This window comes from Myotis daubentonii, chromosome 17 (assembly GCF_963259705.1).
Source record: "Myotis daubentonii chromosome 17, mMyoDau2.1, whole genome shotgun sequence".
Classification (NCBI taxonomy): Eukaryota; Metazoa; Chordata; class Mammalia; order Chiroptera; family Vespertilionidae; genus Myotis; species Myotis daubentonii.
Window position 1 is genome coordinate 10,820,240 of NC_081856.1, and position 16,353 is coordinate 10,836,592.

At 44.2% G+C, this 16,353-nt stretch overlaps 1 long non-coding RNA gene across 1 annotated transcript; it reads left to right on the forward strand.

Annotated features, from left to right (window-relative positions):
• The first annotated feature begins 8,736 nt into the window (after positions 1–8,736).
• LOC132219921 (uncharacterized) lies at positions 8,737–9,684 on the forward strand. The gene is made up of 3 exons (XR_009449635.1): positions 8,737–8,872; positions 9,134–9,264; positions 9,578–9,684. It is a non-coding gene; the product is annotated as an uncharacterized LOC132219921 (long non-coding RNA).
• Positions 9,685–16,353: the final 6,669 nt, after the last annotated feature.

Consider the following 16,353-nt stretch of genomic DNA (forward strand, 5'->3'; position numbering starts at 1 on the left):
GGGAGGATATTTGGGGAAGGAGGAGACATGAGGTTGCTTATGTTGAAAGGAGCTTTGGGAAAACAACAGAGATGCTTAAATTTTTTAAAGTTTTGCTATGTGGTATGCAATATTATCATCCAGATTTCCCTAAGAAATTTTCAGTACAGTCTGCATTTATCACCAAAACTATTGGAGTTCAATTGGGTTTGAAGGAGGGACCCAGTAGGGTGCTGAGTTGTTTTCAAGGTGGACACAGAGTGAGAGGAGGGGCTGCCCAAAGGGTCATAGTTACATGCAGGCTAGACGGGAAATAACAATAAGACCACAACAACATTAGCAAGCCCCAACCTTGTGCCCAGCTCTGCTCAGCTCACTTTATGAATATTAATCCATTTAATCTCACAACATCTCTATGTGATAGGAACTATACAGATTAGCAACTGATCTGAACCCAGACAGGCTAGTGTATCTTTTTAAATAAACAGTATATATTTCAATATAGAACATCTCAGATCTTTGTAGTTAGGATGCTTGCTCTAAGATTCAGATATTTCCAGGAGAGCTGGAAACTGGTCGCCCCTATGGTAAGCTGTTTGAAGTGAAATGAAAGCCTTACCTTAAGGGGGGCTCCAGACATATCTGCCAGGGAGTTGAATATTTTCTTTCTGGGGCTCCTGAAATCGTAACAGAAATGCCTTGTACACCAGCTGCATACAATTCCATTCAACAGACACTATTAAACACCCTTTGAGGGCTACAACAATGAGAATGACAGTCTCTTATGCATCTCACCCAGCCAGGGAGAGGAGACAGGAAGTGGAGTGGAAAAGCAAGTATCCCTTAACTATGTGACAGGGAGAGTGAAATAGGTGCATGAGAGGCACATCAAAGGTGCAGCTAAGCATGTGGCATAGAAACCATGATAAAATTAATAGGTCTCCACTTTGAGGGGTTCCAAAAGGCACAGGTAGAGAGTGAGGGCATTTCATGGTGAGAGAAACGCCCAAGCTAAGGTGCTGGGATGGCATAGACCAGGGCAAGGAGTGGGACCATGGGCACAAAGAGAGAGCACGTGACAGAAATCAGATGCTAGTTTTAGGGAGCTCACAGTCTTCTTCACGTTGTTTTATAATAATAAGCCATGATATAATGATAATAAAGTTATTATGAAAATCTGAAATGTAATATCTTAATCAATAAAAAATATATTTAAAAAAACAAAAAAAGAAAATCTGAAGAGTCAACAGGACTATTTTAATTTTGACAAAATAAAGAGCACCTTAAAGTTTAAGTAAACAAAACCATACTTTTATTAACCTTGATTCTAATAATTAACAATCAACTGGTTCGTTGAGGTTTAAAATTTTAAAGGCTAAGCATACTCTCTACAGATTTGTGACACGATGCATTTTATAAGTACCTCCATTGCTTTCTCCTGCTCCCCATCTAGATTTTTCCATCTTCCTTTGCCAACTCCTCCTCCCCCCCACCCTCACCCCACCACCACCACCACCACCACCCACTCCCTGCTCAGTTCTTGAGGTTGCACATCAAAAGTTGTCTTTCTGTGCCAGGCCTTTGGTGTCTGAGATGACCCTAATCGGAGCTCAGGTGATAATGGTTAATTATGATCTTCAGTGGAAATATGTTGGTTTAGAAACCAAAAGTGCAGGTAATGGGAGAATTTCAGGCCAATTAGAGAGATTGGGGTGGGGTCATCCAATTCTCCTTATTCCACCTACAGGGCTGGCATTGGTTGGGAAAATTTCTTTAGGAAACCATAGGCCAAATTTCTTAAAGGAGAAGATAGAACATGGCTAGAGTGTCCTCTGTGCCCTCTTGTGCCCTGGTCCCTGTTTTTCTTCCTCCCCTGAGGAAATGCAGAGATATTTTTGGAATGTAACTCTAGATAACTCAGGCTATCAGGTTACATTTCATCTGGCAATCCAGACAGGCTGCATGAGCCAGGGTAAAGGGAGACCAGCGGTGGGGGAGGGAGGAAAAAGCCACAGGGGAGAGCAGAGTAAAAAGAAAGGTGATGACATGAGGAGCTTCTGGAGGCAAAGACCTGGAAATCTGGACCCAGCGGGTTCAGCTTCTGAGCCAATGTTCTTCTGAAGGCCAAGGGCACTGCCAACAGCCCCATGGGAATCTCCAGAATTTCCTAATTGCCTTGGCCAGGGGCCACAATTCATTATCTCTAGACATTTCACTGTTTACAGAGCCCTTCGCAGACAGAATGCCTCACAACTGCCCTGGGACAAGGACGGCTGCCATTACTATCCCTGTTACAGATGAGTAAACTGAGGCTGAGGAATCCAGTGATTCGCTCAAGGTTACGCAGTGAGTGAGAAGGGACACTGGAACTTCACTCAAAGTCCGCTCATTTTGAAGCCAATCTTCTCCCACCTGCCCCTTCTTCTCCACTATCATGAACAAACGACTACCCAGAATTCTCTCTGATGTTGGTGAGTTGATGTCCTCTCAGAGATCTACTATAACAAGTCTATGGTACTAGGCAATGTCATAGGAAATAAGGAGATTGGGAAAAACTGTCCTGTCTCCTCAAGTTACTCACAAACTTGAGCAATTTTGAAATTACGATGCAGAACCTTTTGGCCTATGTGCTTTCAAACACAACCATGAACTCCACTCTCCTACAGTCATTCATTCAACAAATATGTCTTGAGCACCTGCTCTATGACAGGCCCTGTCCTAGGTATTAAGGTTACAGTGAGGACAGGACAATTAAGCTCTTGCTCTCATGCAGCTCATATTCTACCAGCAAGAGATAAATAAGAAACCAGGAAAATAAACAAGTGCGTGCTAAAACTAAAACAGACACAAGTAGAGCTTTTCTTGGGCAAAAACAAGCTCAGATCAAATGAATATCAACTGGGCTTCAAAAATCAGCCTACAGTCTTCTAAACTAATACCAAGAGTTCCTTACTTACCAGATCATATAAAAACAAGTTCCTTTATTAGAAAAACCACACACACAAAAATCACATGAGAACTTAGTCAAAGGGGGATGGACTATTACAAGGCCTAATGAAAGAGGTTATTGCTAATAAACCACAGCTCCACCTTCAAGGCTGTAATGGATGCAGAGCCTGAGAAAAGGGCAGATTCTTTCAACAGTGGAATGATCCACGAAGATGACATTATTGTTATAACTTCAGGGTCGAACTGGAGACTCTTGTAAATCAAAATTAAATTACACTTTCAGTATCACAAACAAGGATTTCAGCTTCCAGGGTACCAATATGTGTTTGTTCACATGTGGCTTTTAGATTTCAAAGATAAAACCATCTGAAGCTAGCCCAGCCCAACCCACAGAGAGTGTTCTCTTTCTGAACTTGATGTACAGTGGGGCCTTGACTTACGAGTTCAATTCGTTCCAAGACCGAGCTCGTTAACTCAAATTACTCTGTCAACTCAAAGCAAAAAATCACCTAGAGACAGCTGGTATCTCAAAAAACTCGTTAGTCGGGACACTTGTAAGTCAAGGCCCCACTGTATTTGACATCCACTGTGCTTGTTTGGCAATTAACCAACCATGCACTGTCTGTGAACTCAAATTATTGTCTTGCATTGTTCCTTATCTCTTCCAATCTTAAACTTCTCATGCAACAATGCATCATCTACCAATAACTTACAGGGATCACCTCTCACCTTTGTGCTGTTTTAACCTTGCACTATAATATAGCCTTCATTTAGTCCACAATTGGTTGAATGCCCACTATGTGCTGGACACTGCATTTAGACACTAGGCAGGTAGCCTTCTTAGAGATTTCAGCCTCCAGAAATAGGTATACATTAGTCCTCACTCAAATGAGCCTACAGTTATACATTACAGATCGAGACAAGTGCAATGAAGGGAAAAAAATTAAATTCCATGAGAATGGATTATATTCAGGAAACCCAACCTGGACTGGAAGGAAGAAAAGGATTTCCTAAGAAAATAGAACCAGAGCTGAGATGGGAAGCAGAGAAAGAATGTGCAAAGGCCCTGGATGGGGAGAAATGTGGATTAATATGTGCACTACACAAATGTTTGCATTGTAGACCAGCACTGGGGCCAAAGCAGAGAGAGAAATGGGAAGGAGGGGAGTGAGGCAAGAGACTTAGGTGGGTCCTTGCATATATACCTTTGATTTATGTAATTTTATGTAGTGTACATTTTTATACTCACATCTGTATATATAAAAACCTAAGTGACCATTACGACTGAACAACCAGAATGACCAGAACGACCAGTCGACCAGTCGCTACGATGTGCACTGACCACCAGGGGGCAGACGCTCAACGCAGGAGCTGCCCCCTGGTGGTAGTGCATTCTCACAGTCAACCTCCTGTGGTCGGCCAACCTCCTGCGGTCCCTCCCCCACATCCCTCCCCCGGCTAGCAGGCCCAAATCGGCCCTGCCCTGATCAGCCCACCCTGATTGGGATTGGACGAGAGGGCCCCGATCAGCCAGGCCTAGGGACCCCACCCGTGCACGAATTCGGGCCTCCAGTATACTATATAGAGAGAAAAATGTTTAAAGGAATTAATGACAAAAGAAGCACTTTTTAAACTCTTGTTTTGACAAAATGCTGATAATTGTTGAAGCTCAGTGATAGGCACATGGAACTTAATTATTATACTTTCTTTCTTGTGCATGTTTGAAAACCATGATGTCTGCCTACTATCGTTAGTTAATATCTCAAGCACACTACACACTTAGGGTGAGGTTTGTTACCAACAACAGTACATGTTGTTCCACATTCCTTATCATAACTCCATGAGGTAGTTAACTATATTTGCCTGCATTTTACAGATGAAAAAAAGACAGAGAGGTCCGATACCTGGGTAAGGTCACACAGCATGAAGGATGGAGCAAAGATTGTATTCAAGACAGCAGGGAATAAAGCACACTACACCATATTCAAGAGACTTGAGTTTGAAGCCCAGCTTTCCCAGTTCATATCTATGTGGCCTTGGGCGACCTCAGAGCCTCAGTTTCCGCCTCTGTCAGTGAGGCATGAGATGATCTCCAAGGCTCCTTCCAGCTCCGACATCCTATGAATCTACTGAGATACAATCTTCCGTCCACCTGTCCTCCACTCTAACCACACACTTTCCCTTGAACACAGTTTAACTAGCCACTCTGAGCTCTAGCTCAGAGAACAGGCACTATTTCCAAAGGACAACCAGGTATGACGAGGGTTGTGTTTCTTTAATTCTTAAACTGAAAAGGCTGCTCTGGGTATTCAAAGACCTGGGTGGGAAAGAAATAGCAACCTGCTGAGTGGACAGGGCAATTCGAAGTCACGCTGGTGTGCTCTAGCACTGTGTTGCCGTAACCAAGGCTTGGGAGGCTTAGTGCTTCAGCTGTTCTATCAGCTGGAAACTATTCGTGTTTCTCAATTCTCAGTTACTCTGCCTTAGGCAGAATTATTTTCCACACAGACACAGGACAGGTGGCCTGGGGTTCCCACATAGCACCCAGGAAGTGGTAATGACCTTTCCAGAAGAGGACGCGCCTTCTTCTATAACCTGGAGGTGTCTTCCTCTGAAGCCTGCCTCTTCTTGATTCATCTCAAGTCTGCTCTGATCATCCCATTAATAAACTACACCCAGCTCTGGCCATGGGGGTCATAAATCTCAGTTTTGCCACTTATTAAGAACAGCACCTTGGTTAAGCCAATTAACACCTCTAAGCCTCAGCCTCCTCACCTGTAAAATTGATATTATAGTGTCTTACAGGCTCATTGAAAATATTAAATAAGAGATTATTACATGGGAACATGTTTAGCATAGGGTTTGCATACTTTACGCATTCAATAAACATTTATTCAATCTGTAAACTGGGAGGGGAAAGTCAAAAATTTTATGTCACTCAGAGAAAATGATTTTGGAATTTCTTCAACCCTCAAAGGTAACTAGAAATGTAATTCCATTTATTCATGCAAGTCTTTATTGAGTGCCTACTATATAGCAGGCTTTGTTCTACGCACTGAGGAGAAAGGCATGAATAATACACACAAGAACTTGCTCCCATGGCACTGATTTAGGCTAAGCCATTTGAACTTTTCAAAAGTTTAAAGTCACTGAGCCTGGCCTCAGTGGAGGGCAGCCACACACTCTTGCGATACTTTCATTGGTGGCCCTATCAGAGAGCCCCTTCCAGTGCTACAAGGACTACAGCTTTGATTCAGTGTGACATTTCTAATGTCCTCGGGTGTCCTTTCTTGCCTGAGTGGACAGGCAGCAGAGTGTCACACAGCCTCTCTCTCCTCAAATATGATCCTCAATGATCAATGAGGAAGAGTTCCTTGTCCACACAAGTTCAAGAAACAATGGATTGAATCAAGTTCAATAGAGTTATTTGCTGCAGGCCTTCTTAGTCTTCAGTAAGCTAAGGTACTTGTGAATCTCAGAAAGGATTACAGTGTGAAGCCTTTGACCAAAGTCCTGCTTTGTCCATGGAACACTTCTTTATTAGGGGTGTGTGGTAAATCTGGCCTTTTGCAGCACACATTTTCAGAAATGCTGGATCCTTGGAAAGAAGTCAGGAGCCCCCAGTTCTGTACCCAGTATGTCACTGCCTCCCTCTGCGATCTCAATCACGTCAAGTCACCTCCTTAGGTATTGGTTTCCTCATCTAGAAACTGTATTCATGGTGTTAATGTGGGGCGGGATGATGAAGAGGAGGCAGAAAGCTGGACCATTCACCTCAAAGCTCTCCTTCAGGAGAACCAGTTTCTCATTTGGAAGGTCACCGAGCTCCCTGGTGTGCAATCAGGCTTATGTGTTCCAGCGGCCACTCAGCACTCCACACCCCCAGCTCTGAATAGGATGAGTTATTCATCTATCCCAAGGGTCACTCCCACTCATTCCCCTCAATCCCATTAACAGCCTCTCTATTCTATGGCCCACCAGTTCTTGAAAGAATTGCTCCACAGCTAGTCAGTTGGGACCTTAAAGATGCTCCAGAACAAGCAAGAGTCAGCCCAATACCTTCCAAACCACTTCTAGAGGACTCAGTGAAAATTATACAAATAGTATGAGCATATATATATATATATATATCGTCCCAATGAGGAATGATATATACATGTGTATAGAGAGACAAAGACATATATATGTCATCCATCAAGAAACAGAGAGAGGGGAGCCTGAAGAAAAATACAATAAAATATTAGCAGTGGTTTCCTCTGGGTCATGGACAATGGATGACTACCACTTTCTTATTTAAACTTTTCTATATTTTCCAATCATCTGTCAATGAGCATGTATTATTTTTATGATATAATAACAAAACTAACTCCTCCCCCTTTTTTAAAGGGTCATCTAGTGCAGGTGTGGGGGTGAAAGAAGCTTTCCAGCAGGAGTGTTCACATTGCCCCAGCGAAAGTCCTTTGCGTTCCTGTCTCCCATTACCTTGGCTTGCCTCCCTGATTCCTAATCTTCAACACCAACTCCTAAGCAAAGTTTTTAATAGCTCCCCAACTGAGTTCCTGGCATTCCCATGTGACCTCCCGCTATCAGCTTGGCTGGTCCCAAGGCCTCCGAGTGGCCACATGTATTTGTGCAGATTGTCCACTGCACAGCTCCAGGGGTTACAACGAACACAGATGACACTATGAAGGATACCTCCTGAGTTGTGCAGTACACCATCCACACAGCCCTGTGCGGCAGCCCAGCCGGAGGCCCTGAGCCATCAGCCTGGTCTTCTAAGCATTCTTTGGGGGAAGTGCTGCTCAGAAGATGGCGGAGCTGGGCTTGGGGGGCAGTCACCTAAGGCACTGCGGTGTGGGCTCTGAAATCAGACTGCCCGGTTTAGACACTGCTTCTTCCACTCAGCAGCTGAGTGACCTCAGACAAATTATTTCACTTCTCTGTTAATACAGCTTCAGTTCCTGTAAAATAAGATAGCACTAGTACCTACTCCCCAGTGTTGTTCTGAGGATTAAATGAAGTTAAAATATAGAACATTTAATCAATTTCCTGTCCCAGGGTAAGTGCTCAATAAATGCTAATTATTATAACTGTGATTTCCTCTGAAGTCAACACAGAAAACTAGAGACAGGGTCTTCAATGCTAATTAAATGTTGTATTCTTATTCAGCTTTATCTGGGTGGGATGGGGGGGAGGCCCGGGAGGGGATGAGTTCCATGGGACCAGAGTGGATCATGGGTGTTCACCAAGGCGGCATAGGGTTCAGAGAGTCAGAGCATCCAGCTGAGTCGAGGTTGGTTAGGATTACTGCCTAAGAATAGATACCGACAGCTAAGGCAAGAGACAGGAAGGAGATGAGGGCGGTGAAGCCCAGAGTCAGGATCAGGTAGGAGCTCTGAACACCCCTGGGACACTCTCATCATATGGACACCGGGTCTGGATCAGGGTTAATGCCTTTTCTTTCTATAGTAATTAGGGTCGGCTCCAGCTGTGAATTTTGAAAACATGTAATAGTGGCTTGAACAAGATGTGTATTTTGTCAAAAAGTAGAAGTAGAAATCCCAAGGCTGACTTGTGGCTCTGCTCCTTCCAGCTCATGCCTGCACCTCTGCAGGGTCTGGCTTCGTCCCCAGGGTCCAGTTGGCAGCCACAGCTAGGCAGCAGGATGCAAAGGAGGTGAAGAAAGGAAGTGGGGTGGGGCCCTACTGCTGTAACAAATGACCATAAAGTTAACGATTCAGCACAGCACTAACTTATTATCTATAATTCTGGTTGTCAGAAGTGTAAAATGTGTCTCATTGGGCTAAAACCAAGGTGCCAGCAGGACTGGGTTCCCTTCTGCAGGTTCTAGAAGAGAATCCATGTCTTGCCTTTTCCAGCTTCTACAGGCCACCTTTTCCTTAAATCACAACTTCCTCCCATCCTCAAAGTCAGCACTGGCCAGGTGAGTCTGTCTCCCAATGCCATCTCTCTGGTCCTGATTCTTCTGCCACCTTCTTCCCCATCTAATGATTCATGTGATTACATTAGACCTACCTGGATCATTCAGACTAATCTCCTTATTTTAAGGCCATCTTATTAGCATCTTTAATTTAATGTGTAACCTCAATTCCCCCTTGCCATGTAATATAACATATTCATAGGTTCTGGGGATTAGGACATGGGCATCTTTGGGGGGGGGGGGGCATTATTCTTTCTACCACAGGCAACCATGGCAAAAATTCTATCACTATAGAAGAAAGATAGGTGCCACACTCCCCAACAAGGCTATGATCTCAGAAATTGGGTATCCCCCCCGCCCAGTTCCACCATAATGATGTGCTCATGGTGGAGGAGGTAAGCCTTCGTGTTTGCCCAGCATCTCTGAAGGATGCTCTTCCCCTATGTGTAGTCCAGCTGGTTCAGGTGGGGCAGGCCCATCCTCTCGGCTGCTGGTGGTGCCAATCTGAATTCTCCTACATACTGCGATTGCTTCAGGAAATGGGCATGTCACCCAAGCCAGGTCTATCATGTCATTCCTGGGCTGGAATTTTGGAAATAATGGTCTCCTTTCAAAATTTCCTGCAGTCACATGCCCGGGTCCTGAAAACAGTGGTGTACATCTGTTCCCAGACTTAAACACCCACCAGCACTCTTTCCGTTTTCCCAGGTGGATGGAACCTTCTCTGCTGTGCAGGGCTGGAAAGCCTATAAGACCTATCTGGATTCTAGTGTCTTTGAAGAAAGCAACACCCTCTTTGGTCACTCATTCAATGAGAAATTCATCCTTGTAATCTTGGAATTTTGAATAAAATCAAATGTGAAATCATAGTATCTATGGCAAGTTACAGATTGCCTCCCATGTGTCAAACACTTTACATCATTATCTCCTCTAAACCTAACCACAACTTATTATCCCCAATTTACAAACGCACAGAGGGTACGTTAATTGCCAGGGACTTTCTTACAATAAGAAAGTATGTGCTCAGAAAGAACTCAATCCCACTGAACTAATTAATACATAAATTCTACCTAACAGTTAACTCAAAATGAGTGACTTGTCAACATATGACAAGAGTACCCATCTGTGCTACCAATGGGACAGCTCAACCTCTATGTATCTTCTATATGACTCTGTTATGAGAAAAGTCCCATGGTGACACATAGTTGGAAGACCACTGGGATTGTAGAAAGAGTCCAGATCTTGGAGACAAAGGGTCTGGGATTAAATTCTGGCTCTGCCGCTAACTGGCTATGTACCTTTGGATAAGTCAGGTAATCAAGCTGAGCTTCAGTTTACTGAAAAATGGAGCTACAAATACCCATTGCTGTGGAGTGCTGTAGGGATTTTAGAGAGTCTTGTTAAAGTACCTAGCAATGAGCTTATAGTCAATGCTCAGTGCATGGATTGATAGTAGTTAGGTACTATAATTGGTTGATCTGAGACAAAGAACTAGTCTCAATGAGTGGGGGGATGGTAAGGGCAGAAAACCTCTTGAAAGAGACCTGGGAGAGGGACTGTTAGGGGACTGTATGGGCAGAGGTCATCAGACAGCAAGGTGAGAGGTACAGGGAGGTTATAGCATGGACCAGGCACTTTGGGAAGAGTACTGAGAGCCACAAAAGATAAGTGGTTCCATTACCAATGGTGCCAAGGACCCCATGGCCTAGAACCCAAGGGCTGGCTGGATTAAGAACCACCTCTAAGACCTTTCTCCCAGAGGGAACATTTGCCCGGATGCTGACCTAACACCAAGACCCTTGGGTTGACTTCCTATGCAAAAGGGCTGTGGCTCTTGAGCAAGTTCACCTGCTCTGCTCTTCCATCACTAGATAAGCAGCCCCTCTGCCTCCCACCCACTGCCTCCCTCATCTCTCTCCAGAAGTCCGAGTAGAAACATTCTCTAGAGCTGCCTCTTCTTGCAAAACCATGGGAAGGAAGCTCTTAAAAAGCAAATATTTGGTCTCATAAACATGTCATAAATCCATAATCAGTTCTCTACATTCTTTATGTTTTTATTGATGCATCTAATATTGTTCCACCCTTGACTTTGAACCCACATCTTCTGGGTCCAAATTACTAAGAAGTGGCTATTCACAGGAGATTTTATTACTATTTATTACTTTTTTGTCAACGGGACGGTTGCTTCTTTTTTATTTACCTCCAAGAAAAATATATTCCCTGGTGCACCCAGACAAAATGTGATATTAGATATATTTTTATTTTTCTGCAGAAGTGTGATATTGTCTAACCTAAATCTCCAAGAGGTCAGCTTGCCTTAAGGGATTCAGAGTGGTGTCTATTGCATGGGAACCTACATCAATTTCCTTCCCTTAGAATGAATGAGCTCAGGACAAGTGTCATCTGATGTCCAGCACACCCCTTGCAAATCTATAATAATAAAAGCATAATGCTAATTAGACCAGACAGCCAAACAACCTTCTGGACAAAGCCATGGTTGCAAGGGCCAAGCTCCTTGCATGAATTTCGTGCATAGGGCTTCTAGTTCTATCATAAATATGCATGAACCACAAAAAGGGATGGGAGCCAACTCTTGATTAACCAGCCTTCAATCAACCAGAACTCTGAGTTAACCAAAACTTTTGTACTTGGCTTCAAAGAAAAAGACTAAGAACATGGAAGAAAGAAGCTAATACTGGGAGGTTAGCTTTAGAAACAAATGTTTCAGTGGCTGTTATTTTGAGCCAATACTTCAGTAGGAGCTTACAGGGTGCCAGTCACTGTGCTGAGTGGCTTACATATATCTAATGTAATCCTTACAACAACTCTTGAAGGAAGGAAGTACTGTTATCATCCCCATTCTACAAATCAAAAACTGAGGCCTAAAGTGGTTACATAAGTTGTCCAGTCACAGAAGACTGACCTTGAGCCCAACACTCTAGCTCTAGAATCTACAGGCTTGACTTATACCACCTTATTCTAGGAATCAATAAATTCAGGTCCAATGCCTACACATTTTACAGGGGCACCTAGAACTACAGTTGAGGAAATAAATTCCCAAGGAAAGGGAAGGGGTTGGCCTGTGGGCACCCAACCAGCAACTGACAGAGCCAGAATTTGAAACAAGTTCACCTGCAGGACAGTACCCAGAGGTTGCACATTCAGAAAGATGACAGCCAAGTTCCTCAGTTTCCAGGACAGGCCTCTCTACTCTTCCTGGGGCTCATTAAAATAGGACAGTGAGACCTTAGCTTTTGGGCAAATTTCCAAGAAGAAAATTTGGAGGGGAGTAAGTTAGTCACTTAATTAACTTTTTAATTTATCAGTCAAATAGCAGGACCTAATTGAAGTTTCCCTTGGAAGTTAGATTCCATAACCAACATAATAGCTAGCATTCAATAAGCACATACAATGTGCCAAGTTCTATCCCAAGTAATTTACATGTTTTAACTTAGTTAATCCTCATACAACTTGATGACATGGGACTGATAATATTATTCCCATTTCACAGGTGATAAAATTGAGGTGCAGAGAGATTAAGCACTCTGCTAAATTTATCAAATATTTGTCCAATAGTGCTTCCACATATATTTCCTCATTTGATGTAAGAACAAGCTTATAACTTACAAGCAAATTTTATTATTTTTATCAACTCTATTTTAGATATGGAGAACCAAGGGGGTTGTGTGTGTGTGTGTGTGTGTGTGTGTGTGTGTGTTTAATTGACTTCAGAGAGGAAAAAAAGAGGGAGAGAGATAGAAACATCAATGATGAGAGAGAATCATTAATCGGCTGCCTCCTGCATGCCCCACACTGGGGACGGAGCTGGAAACTTGGGCCTGTGCCCTGACCCAGAGTTGAACCGTGACCTCCTGGTTCATAGGTCAACACTCAACCACTGAGCCATGCTGGCCAGGCTGGACAACCAGAGTTTTGCCTGGACCCTGCCACTATTAAGCTATGAACCTTGAGCAGGCTCCTGACTACTTGTGGCCCCAATTTGGGGGCCTATAAAATGGTTTGGGGTGAAACTGGATTCTCTCTAAGAAACCCCCAGCTGGAATACCCAAGATAAAGAGAGATGGCCTTGTGCTCTGGAATGTCCTTCCTCTACAGCTAACAAACCTGAGATCTCTTGGCTTAAGTACAGGGAGCTTGGCATTTCCTTAGCGGTTCTGAATAATTATGCAGCTTAATTATCCATGTGCCCAAGGGCAGAGGAGAGAGGGTGCATTTTTATACAGATCTAATCAATGACGGCTTAATTCAGGATGAAGCCTCTCTGATGGTGCAATAGCTCTATTTCCATGAGCACCGGATGGATGGTCTGGGGCCAGCTTCCCTGGAGATTCATGTTGAGGGAGTTCACTCATGAAAAGTCCTGGGGACATCAAGGAAAAAGCCACGCGTTTCTCAATATATTCCCCCTTAGTACAAAAGGGGGAGATGGGTATGCCACCAGGCTACTCCCCTCAAGGTCTACAGCAACAGGGGGACTCCCCAATCACACATGCATGGCAAGATCAGAGGCTGAAGTCCTCATGTTTTTCTGATTATCTTTGTGATGTGTAAAATTATTTTGTAAAGCATTCAACTCTGCTTACATTTAAAAAGGCACTGTGTTCTGGCAGCATTTGCTTTTAAAACAAAAGGTGGGAGATAAGTGAGAATTAATAGGCCTCCTGAGTACTTGGTGACCTGTCATGGCTTTGACACCTGACATTTGGAGAGTGGGGAGCAGATGAAAAATAACACAGCAAGACTCTCACTGACTCAAAAGGTTCATGGAACTGGGCATTTTTTCAGAAGCTATCAAACAATTAAAATGTATCCAATTTGGAAACCTGACTTTCTACCTATTAGGAGAGTGAAATTATTTTTTTCTACCCAACACTAAATATCCCTGGTCTAGAGAACTCCCCACTAAGAGTGCTGGGTAAGGCAGAGCCCACCTCCACTGCAGAAGTCTAAAAGGCCAGATACTTACTTTCCCACCTTCCTTTGCAACCAACTCACAGCCAATCAGAGAGTCCCCTAGGCTTTCAATCAGAAGCTGGTGATACAAAGAAGGAGGGCGAATGGAAAGGCATTCTGGTGAGGCCGCAGCAGTAGCAGCAATGTCTGATATCCAGGGACATGATGGCAGCCGTGGCAATGTCCTATGGTCAGGAGAGACGTCAACAGTGTCCTCACTAGTCTGCTTTTAGACACGATTCTGGCCTCTGTCCTGCCAGCCACCTTGCCTCCTTGTTCCAGCACATTTTCTAAGCCTGGGTCTCCCTGGTGATTCTGTGAATTCCCCAAAAGCCTTTCCTTAAATTACTTTTCTTGTTTTTTTAAAAAAATATATTTTACTGATTTTACAGAGAGGAAGGGAGAGGGATAGAGAGTTAGAAACATCAATCAGCTGCCTCCTGCACACCCCCTACTGGGGATGTGCCCACAACCAAGGTACATGCCCTTGACTGGAATCGAACCTGGGACCCTTGAGTCCGCAGGCCGACGCTCTATCCACTGAGCCAAACCAGTCAGGGCTACTTTTCTTCTTAAATCAGCCAAAGTTGGTTTTCATTGTTTATAATTAGGAAGCCTGGTGATGTACTAGTTATATGATTTGGGCAAGTTGCTTAATCTCCCTGACCCTCAGCTTCCCTGTGTGTAAAATGGGGATCATACTCCCAGGTCTTTCATTTATTTACTCAGTAAACGTGTAATCGTTGAACATCTACTAGCTGTTAGGCACGGTCTAAACTCTCCTGGGAAAGAAAGACACCAACAAATTATCATAGAAATAACTTATTATAATTGTGTAAGATTCTATGAAAAATTCCTAGCAGGATTATTTAAAATGGAAAAAAAGAAAAAAAAAACACAAGGCAAATGTCTATCAACTGATGATGGAGAAAGAAAATGTGGTATATCCATACAATAGAATATTATTGAACCATAAGAAGGACTGAAATACTGTTACATGCTTCAATATGATGAGCCTTGAAAAAATTATACTAGGTGAAAGAAGGCAGGCACAAAAGGCCATCTATTATATGATTCCATTTATAGGTAATGTCCAGAATAGACAAATGTGTAGAGACAGGAAGTAGGTTAGTGTTTTCCAAGGGCTGGGAGGAAGGGAGAATTGGGAGTGACTCGTTAAAGGTCACAGAGTTTTTCACTCTGTGATGAAAATGTTCTGGGATTAGATCATAGTGATGTTTGTATAAATCTGTGAATAAAGTAAGAACCACTGAATTGTACACTTGAAAAGGGTCCATTTGCGGTATATGGAGTATATTTCTAAAAAGGACTCTCGCTCTTGCTCCATTACTCATCACTGCTTCCCTTGGTGCTGGGCCTTCTTTCTCTCCTAATGCTGATAGTTCTCCTCAATGCTGCTGAGAAAGATGGCCTCTGGTATCCCGAGATGCACATGCTTCTGGCCCAGCGGCCCCTCAGAAAGACCCTCCCTCTCTCAAGGTCTCTCCAGATGAATTCCAGAGAAGGCCTGATTGGCCCGCATGCCTACCTGTGGATTCATCACTGTGTCCGGTAGGGACTGATTGGCTCAGCCTAGTTACCTGGCAACCCCTGTGGGGAAGGAGGCTGGCACTGCCATGAACAACCCCACCAGAACCACACAGACAGGGGGAAATTTCCCCCCCAAGGAGGGGCTGTTATAAAAAGGGGTGAGTGGGGTGAGACGCTATGCTTGACCACAAACATCTGCCCTGCTTCACTGTGCTCACTCCAGGAGCCAAGCTGTCCCGGGGTGCCAGAAACCCTCCCGAAAGGACATCCAAGATAAGACCTAAAGAGTAAGTGGAGCCCGGCCGGTGTTGCTCAGTGGTCGAGCATCAACCCATGAACCAGGTCACAGTTCGATTCCCCGTCAGGGCACATACCCCGTGACAGGCTCCGTCCCCAATGTGGGGCGTGCAGGAGGCAGCCCGTGGGTGATTCCTTCTCATCACTTATGTTTCTCTCTATATATCCCTCTCCCTTCCTCTCTCTGAAATCAACAAAAGCAGTTATTTTTTTAAAAAGTGTAAACTAGTGAAATAAAACCCAGTCCCTGAGGAAGAATGCTACAGGCGGCGGGAATAGCTCACAGGGGATAATACTATATGTGAAAACGCACCAACTCTAAACCACTAAGTAACCGAGTTGTTCTCCTGGGGCCCGGGGGTCCTGACCCCCAGACGAGGTCTCCTGTGCTCTGGAGAGCTGGGACCCAGAACCCGGCCTCAGCTTGCCGGAGGGAGCGCCACCCCGCGGGCCATCACTGCGCGCACCTCACCCGATTCCTGAAGACGCTCCCGCTGTTTCCATCACAAGCAAAATAGGTACAGTCTTGCACCAAAAATGATCTCCAGGCCACCGAGGGAGCGCACACATGGACAGTGGTCCCATAAGCTTACAATGCAGCTGAAAAACCCCCACTTCCTAGTCATGACGTCAGGCCGTGGTGACGTCACAGCCATCCTGCA